Genomic DNA, 7,739 nt, shown 5'->3' with positions numbered 1-7,739 from the left:
CTTGCGCGCGCAGCATATTTCTTTGCTTTTCTGATTGCCCTCACTTGTTTGTTTTTATTAACACGAAAGTGTTTTATGCCGGGGTCCACCAAGTACACCCGTCACGGATATGACGTTCATAAAATGGACGCCAACGGGTGAGAAAGAAAAAAACTAAGAAAAAGACACCCCGCTGGGAATCGAACCCACGATGTTGCGGCCGGGACGGCAAGCGCCCGACGCGCTACCGACTAAGCTAACTCGGGAGATGCTAGACGTGGCGCGAACGCGCCTTATATCTTTCACACATTCTCTTTCGCGGCGGGCGGAGCGAGGCGGGGCCGCCGTCTGTGAGATGTGAAAAGAAGTAATGCTTCACGATCGCTAGCGCTTACTCCGAGATTGCACACGATATCGGAGGTCATGGTTAAAGCGTCTCGATACCAGAGCGGCCGCGCTGGCGTCGCCGAGGCACCCTTCACGCAGTTACGTTCTTTGCCTTTGGCTTCGTGTTAGCGTGCGTCGGCTCATCGGAGTAGTGTAGCTTCCACGTGCACCAACGGGATTTCTCCGCCGCCGATTGCTTCAGTTGCGAGAGCAGAGACTAACAAAACTGCTGCAATATGCGTTGCAGAAAGGACGCGATTTCGACGGGCGAATGTCGTGCCTTGGTGGAGCGATAGCGGCGCCTGCGAGACAGAAACCAGCGGGACGCGCGCGTTTGCGGCTCAGGTTACGAATCTCTACGTCCCGTGTTGCTGAAGCACAGTGTGTGTTATGTACGCATGAGCACAGGCGTCGGCTACCCATTACTAGAAAGCGCACACCGTGTCGTTTCTCTCCTTAATTGACGACGCTTTGAAGAAGTGCATACCGGGTACCAGTGTTGATTATGAGCTTGTTGATATCATCCTTACGCGGGATTCACGATTCGCTGTGTCCAAATATATGTTCACACCGTCAGCTACCACAACGGTTAATTCATGATCACGGGCGTTAGTCGTCGCGATAGAGACATGCTGTCAACGTGGGTGCATCCACGTCAAACGGTGCTATAGCTGCCAAACACGAATAGACATTGTACAAGCTCTCATATATCACTACACAATAAGCACTGCTTCTGTGAAGACACGTTTCACTTTCGTGTTATACCGATTCCTATGACGGAGGGATCAGCCATGTTTCTTCTCTATTTTCAAGTGCAGTGATCGTATGTTTCTCTATCTGCGGTTTGTCTGATGGTACCTGTTGTGGGGGGCAGCATTGATTATTTATATATGTATTATAGATGGCTCTGCAGTAAGCTATCTCTCGGCTTGTCTATTTATCTGCATTTATTTTACAGATTGTCAATTTGAACAATAACGGATTGCTTCCCACAAAGCGAACAGTTATGTGCGACGATGCCTTTTAAGTGCGAATTTCCTGATGTTTTTTTTTTCTCTTTTGACCCCTCTCATTCATTGTGACAAGGGCAGTTAAGCGGATTCATTATGGCTGATGTCTCTGTATGTTCTGTATCATATCTTCACCCTTGACGATTACCTCTTTCCGAGAGGGTGTGCTCCTGCTTCACCCGATCAGGACCATCGAGCTTTACTGACTTTTATGAACCAAACGGATCTGGCCGCCCGTTTATAGCTTTTTCCCCCTCCTGTTCTCACCTATTTTCGCCCAAGTGTTAGTCATTTTTTAACTTTATTTTCCTAACTTCTTTTCTCTTTCTCTCCTTTCTTCCTTTTCTCTATCTCTTCCCTCCTCCCGAAAGAGTAGGCAGGCGTTGCGCCCCTCTAGGTGGCAGTTAGCGCTCGTCCTGTGCTTTTCGGTCTATATGTCTCCCGCCTTTCAACGCTGCATCAACCATATTTCTCTCCCAATTTCCTCTGTGTCCTCTTGCATTTGTGCGCGCATATCATTAATAATAATATCTCCCTCATTGATTAGAACCAGCATGTTAGACTGAGCTTTGCGTGCAGAGGTTCCGCAATGCATGCCACAGGCTTAGATCGCGGTATATCGATGTGTTTTCGACCGCAGCTGGCGACCGACGCTTGTACCATTTATGGAAAGAGAAAATGCGAATCACATAGGACGCAGTGAGCAAGGCTGTGTGGGACGTAACCGCGCGCTGTCCGCGCCAAATGGTTGCGGGGAGGCAGCGAGAAATTCTTGGGATACCGCCGCCGATGAGAGCATTGCGATAGGCATGCCGAACCGAAATGGCAAGCCATCGAGCAGTCGCCGAGCGGCGTCAGTCACACGATCGCAGGATGTTTTTCATGTCGCAAGGAACATGTATCTCGTCTGAAGAGATGCGCACTGTTGGGTCGCTTATTTTGATTAATCGGCAGAAAGGACCGCGTCGCCATTCCGGGCATGTGCAGTGGCGCCCAATATGAGCTGCAACACGTTGCCCTTGGTCAAAGCGGAGCAAACACTGCACGGTGGCGCCGACTTAAAGAACAATCAGAGGCGTAAACAGTGTTTCGACTATTGGTATTTCCAAAAATCATTTCACGTTTCTCGTTGTTACTGTATAGGCTTGGGGCCCCTTCAACCATGGCCACCGTGTTGCGACTCACGTTGAGCGTCACTGTATACAGACGGGTCCACTGGTAAATGAGTACTGACACGATTTTGAGGCATCGTGAAAGGGACATTTGTTTCTTTCTTTGGCATGTAGTGTTACCGCTCTCGACACACCGGATTCAGAAAACTAGTATCACATATTTATTTCGATTTCAAGGTTTTCATCTCCCAGCAAGACAACCCCAAAGCAATGGACGTTACCATGACGACCCAACATAGTTTGCTGGATTTGCGAACGCTGGATTTGCGAACTCTTGCGTCCTGGATGCGGCCGAAATGGCTGTCGGAGCCGCTGGATGTCCATTCACCCTTCGTTGTTTGCATGAAATGCGTACAACCAACAGCAAACTACTGAGTGCTGCAAGAACGCCGAGAATTACTGTCCCCACTTCATTTAGACCTACGTCACATTGTGTTTACACGTCACTGTGGCACCACTCCCTCGATACCGAAACCGAAAGTGCTTTTTTTTAAGGAAGAGGTATTAAAAATATAATAAATGGGTTCCGAGCAACCACGATACACTTTTTAGTGTTCTCGACACCAGTACTTTTATTAAGAGCAACAATAGGAAAATTTCTAAAAGTTGTGTTATTACTCCTTTAAAGGGAACACTTGCGTGCGGACCATTTCCGGATTTCGCGCTCTCGCAAAACCATAGTGGCTTAGATTTGCATAATATTACTTACTGGTGGCTGACTGTTCTGACTCCTTTTGACAGACTAGTTCCGCGTACGAACGACGTTTCTAGATACACTTGCAGTTAGGGGGCCAGCAATATGAAAGGTGCTCATTCGAGTGTTCCCGTTAGCAGTGGACCGTACCATACATGTCACTGTTCAGTCTTGGCGTCAGCCGTGCTTGTCGGGATCAAAGCTCTCGCATTGAGTGTCAGCACGACCGTAGATTTAAAGGACGCAAGTGTTTTTTCGTGTTCACGCGGAAGCCAAGCCCCTAAATTACCGTCTTCTTAACGACATTATTTTATGGACCGGCAATGTATGTCATATAGCTGAACATTACCTTCTTTTTCTCGCGTTGTTAACCACACTTTGTCATGTAATATAGCGGAAATAAATGTCATCCGCGCGCTCGTAATCATATATAAAAGGTCCTGTTTCCTCGATGAATTCTAGGAGTGATCCATACAACAAGAGACTATGTGTTCATTTGCTAATGCCAGTGACAGCCGGGGTGTTGACCACAGCTTCGTAGGTGGCAGGTCTTAATGCCCGCCTTAATACCTGGAGCACGTCTCATGGTCTAGCCCTCGATTAAGTGTAAAACGCAAGTGTTGTATGTTTTGCGTTTGAAAGTTTAGCTTAATAAGCATATTGGTGTGTGGGTTTGGATATGTACACCATGGTATAAGATACAGAAGTCAGTCCAAAAGTCAGATTGTCAAAAAGACCTCTTCTTAAGCAGTGTATAAGGACACTAAGCAAGTGTAGTAAAATCCGCTGATCAAACAGCAAAATACAACTACTTGAACGGGACGTACACCAAGTTTCGAAACTGAGTTTACTCTGCACCATGCAAATCTCCTGAATACAGAGGCGGCTCTGAGCAAGTGTGAAGCTTAGTAAATGCTAATAAAATATTTTATTTTGACATTAAGGTCGATTTTCGCATGACACACTTACTGACATCGACACTGTCATGACGTCAGGCTACAGTGTCAATTCCAGTGACTTCACTCACGAGTATAACTGGTTGTGATGACGCCAAGTACCAAAACGTTCAAAGTGGCCGCTTGTGCGTCATTACCGGAGTCACGGAGCGGCCGCGGAAACGTCACGATATCCAGCGCGAACATGTAGCGACACGCTCATACCATATCGTGACGTCAGGGTACAGTAAGAACCGAAACGAGCATTTAGAAACATATTGTAATTGATTTTCCATGGGGCACTCACCCTCACCAGTACATTTTCTAGACTCTTGAGGGCTTTGATATCATTTAATACAAGGAAATTGACAACTGAAAATTTGCGTGTCAGTACCTCTTTGAGCGTACAGAGTAGCAACAAATTGTACTTTAGTTGATAAAAGTTGATCCAGAACCCTCCGCTACAGCGTGTGTAATTTCTCGTGCGTTGCTTCGAAACTTTGGATGCCATCTATCAATCTTGCGGACTCTTCGCGACAGCGCTTTTTTTTTTCAGCTGCATGCGTTAGGCTCGGTAGGAATCAACTTAGCGAGACTGAAAATGTCGGCCTGCCTCACGAGTGTTGCGTTTCTTGCTTCGCAGAAACGATGAAATATGGCTCTAAATGACTGCAATGCGCACGCTCGAATTGAGCACGCCAGCGTACACGCACGCCAGTCTACCGATTTCTCGCGCTGCCTCGATATGAAAGAAAGAAAGAAAGAAAGAAAGAAAGAAAGAAAGAAAGAAAGAAAGAAAGAAAGAAAGAAAGAAAGAAAGAAAGAAAGAAAGAAAGAAAGAAAGAAAGAAAGAAAGAAAGAAACGATAGTAAATGGATGTCTCGTCGCGACGCCCCCGCGAAAACCATGAGCGATGTTGCGAACCATATAGCAGGGATTGGGCGCAGATGCTCAAAAACGACTTTCATTCCATAAAGAATATGACACCCACCCACGCCTGTCACATCTCGCATTGGCATTTTCCCATTAGGCTCCGCGATTCCAGCCCCTTATAGATCGACCTTTTCCCCTTTTCTATCCGGTGATGTTCCTGCGCTTCCAAACCTCTACCACGCAAAGAAAGGTAGGCTGTGCCATACAGATTTTGTAATGTAACTAGCAGTAATTCTAGCATCGCAAACTTGCCAACTGTGAACAAAAATTTTTTAATCGCAGCGAATCGAAGTGCGCGAGGAACACAATGGTTAGCTTGATGTTATCCGAAGAACAGGTTCATTAACTTGCTCACTGCTGTCTTGGTCACCGCTGGTACCAGGCGGTACATGCAGAATGGAGCATTAAAATATAAAAAAAAACATTTTACGGTTGTGGTGAGGGTGGTAGTGATGGTGTGATGATGATGTTGTCGCCAGTGGCGGGGTTATCCTGGCAGACCCGGACGCAACAAAAACAAGAGAAGAGTTGAACACGGTACAGTTCGAGCGATCTGAACGTATGACTAAAACAAGAACACCGCGCACGCGCCACAGCAGCCTTAACATTTCTTGTTTTTTTCCGATCCGTTTGAATGTCAAAATCGGCTCTAAGATATAGCCGGGAATGCGCTATATACCCCCGCCACGGTGGTCTAGTGGTTATGGCGCTCGACTGCTGACCCGAAGGTCGCGGGATCGAATCCCGGCCGCGGCGGCTGCATTTTCGATGGAGGCGAGAATGTTTGAGGCCCGTGTACTTAGATTTAGGTGCACGTTAAAGAACCCCAGGTGGTCGAAATTTCCGGAGCCCTCCACTACGGCGTCTCTCATAATCATGTAGTGGTTTTGGGACGTTAAACCCCAGATATTATAGGGAATGCGCTATATACTCTCCCATGCCTCGTAATTCTCACTGCATCGTTCAATGTGGCGTTTACCTATCGAAACACGCTCTGGAACCTCTTGGGCTATGTTTACAGAAACGGCGACATGCAATTCGACTATATGGATTTGCTCTAACCGGATTGGCTACCGGTGAGTATATATGCCCAACCAAAGCCATCAGTAGCACTCCGCGCGCACCTTTTGGCCGATCACGTTTATATACTCGCCCGGATAGTACGCCGTTTGACTTCTGATTGCTTGCGGTACATACTATACGATTCTGTGCGAGTGCACTTCTCCTCGAACTGCTCTATATACCGGCTCGATCGCTTCTCCATGTGTGCGAGTTCTTGCGAGAATCACTTTCCGTTCGTTGAGGCGGGAACACCGTTCCGAGATAACGAGTAATGATCTCTGGCTTCAACGATGCCTTTGCTGTGCCCGAAAGCAAAGCGTCAGCGTCCATCTCTTCTTCGTCCGAACTTCGTACCTACTTACAACAGTCTTTCTTTCTTTCTTTCTTTCTTTCTTTCTTTCTTTCTTTCTTCTTTCTTCTTTCTTTCTTTCTTTTGTGTTGTTGAAAGCTTCGCGAAGGGACAAAATACGAAAGAGCGATAACGCTTGCTCGTGTGGCGATCAGCGCCGATTTCCTGAGCATAGCCCGCCGGCGAGGCAAAGAATGGGCGCTGAGAAGCCAGAGTATTTCCGAAACGATAAAAGCGCGCGGTTAGAACCGAACCGCGGCTCTTCGAGACAAGATAAACGTAATCGATTTTTTACGAAGCGGAGAAGCTATCTGGATAATAAATATAAAAACAATGAAAAAAAAAGCTGTATCGAAAACACCGACGGCAAGTCGGAGCTATAGGTGAGAACGCAAGAACGTGAGCGAAATTTGGAACGACCCGGCTGGCGTTATTTTCTCTGTGTCACCTGGCGCAGGACTTGCGGCTGTGGTCGAGTACACCCTGCGAATAGAAACGAATAGAAATCAGGATAGGAAAAAGAAGTAATTGAAGGACCCGGGCGTATACAGGTGAAGATGCCGGGCTAGTATCTGGAAGCCTTTTAATAGGTTGTACGGTATTTCCACCGATCGCTTCGCGATACGGCGTGGCTATTACCTGCGAAAGAACTGTACTAACAATATCCGGGGCTTTGCGCGCGAAAACTACGATATGACTATTAGGCACGCCGCGGTAGAGGGCTCCGGAAATTTCGACCATTTGGTGTTCTTTAACGTGCCGTGACATCGCTTAGTAGACGCGCCTCTAGCATTTCACCTCCATCTAAATGCGACCGGGATCGAACCTGCGACTTTCGGGCCAGCAGCCGAGCACCGTAACCACTGTACCACAGAGGTGGACATCTGCAAAAGAACCCTTAAAAAGTGATAACAACAGCACTTGGGTATCAAAGCTTTCTTCTCGACACAAGAGCCCAGTACGAACAATTTCATTTAATTCTCATTAAACACGGAACCGTTTCAACCATACCTCACTTAAGCACACGATTGACAAATGCAATATTTCACTATCACTATTCTTACTGTTAAACTCACCTGCAGTGGAACCATAGGATCAATAGCTACAGCAACAAAAATCTTAGCGCTGTAATCGAAAACAGAAAAAAAAGCAGAAGGACGAGGAACAAGGAAAACAGTAGTTTTTTAATAACTTGCGACCCGCCGAGCCGTCTTTGTT

At 46.9% G+C, this 7,739-nt stretch overlaps 1 long non-coding RNA gene across 1 annotated transcript in view; it reads left to right on the top strand.

The window, feature by feature from the left end:
- The window catches only part of LOC125758055 (uncharacterized), a 265,336-nt gene extending 259,316 nt beyond the window's left edge, over positions 1–6,020 (top strand). Inside the window, exon 2 of the long non-coding RNA XR_007415779.1 lies at positions 5,920–6,020. This is a non-coding gene — a long non-coding RNA (uncharacterized LOC125758055). The remainder of the gene's footprint in view (positions 1–5,919) is intronic.
- Positions 6,021–7,739: the final 1,719 nt, after the last annotated feature.

Source organism: Rhipicephalus sanguineus, chromosome 4, assembly GCF_013339695.2.
Source record: "Rhipicephalus sanguineus isolate Rsan-2018 chromosome 4, BIME_Rsan_1.4, whole genome shotgun sequence".
Taxonomy (NCBI): domain Eukaryota; kingdom Metazoa; phylum Arthropoda; class Arachnida; order Ixodida; family Ixodidae; genus Rhipicephalus; species Rhipicephalus sanguineus.
This window is presented reverse-complemented; position numbering and strand designations above follow the sequence as displayed.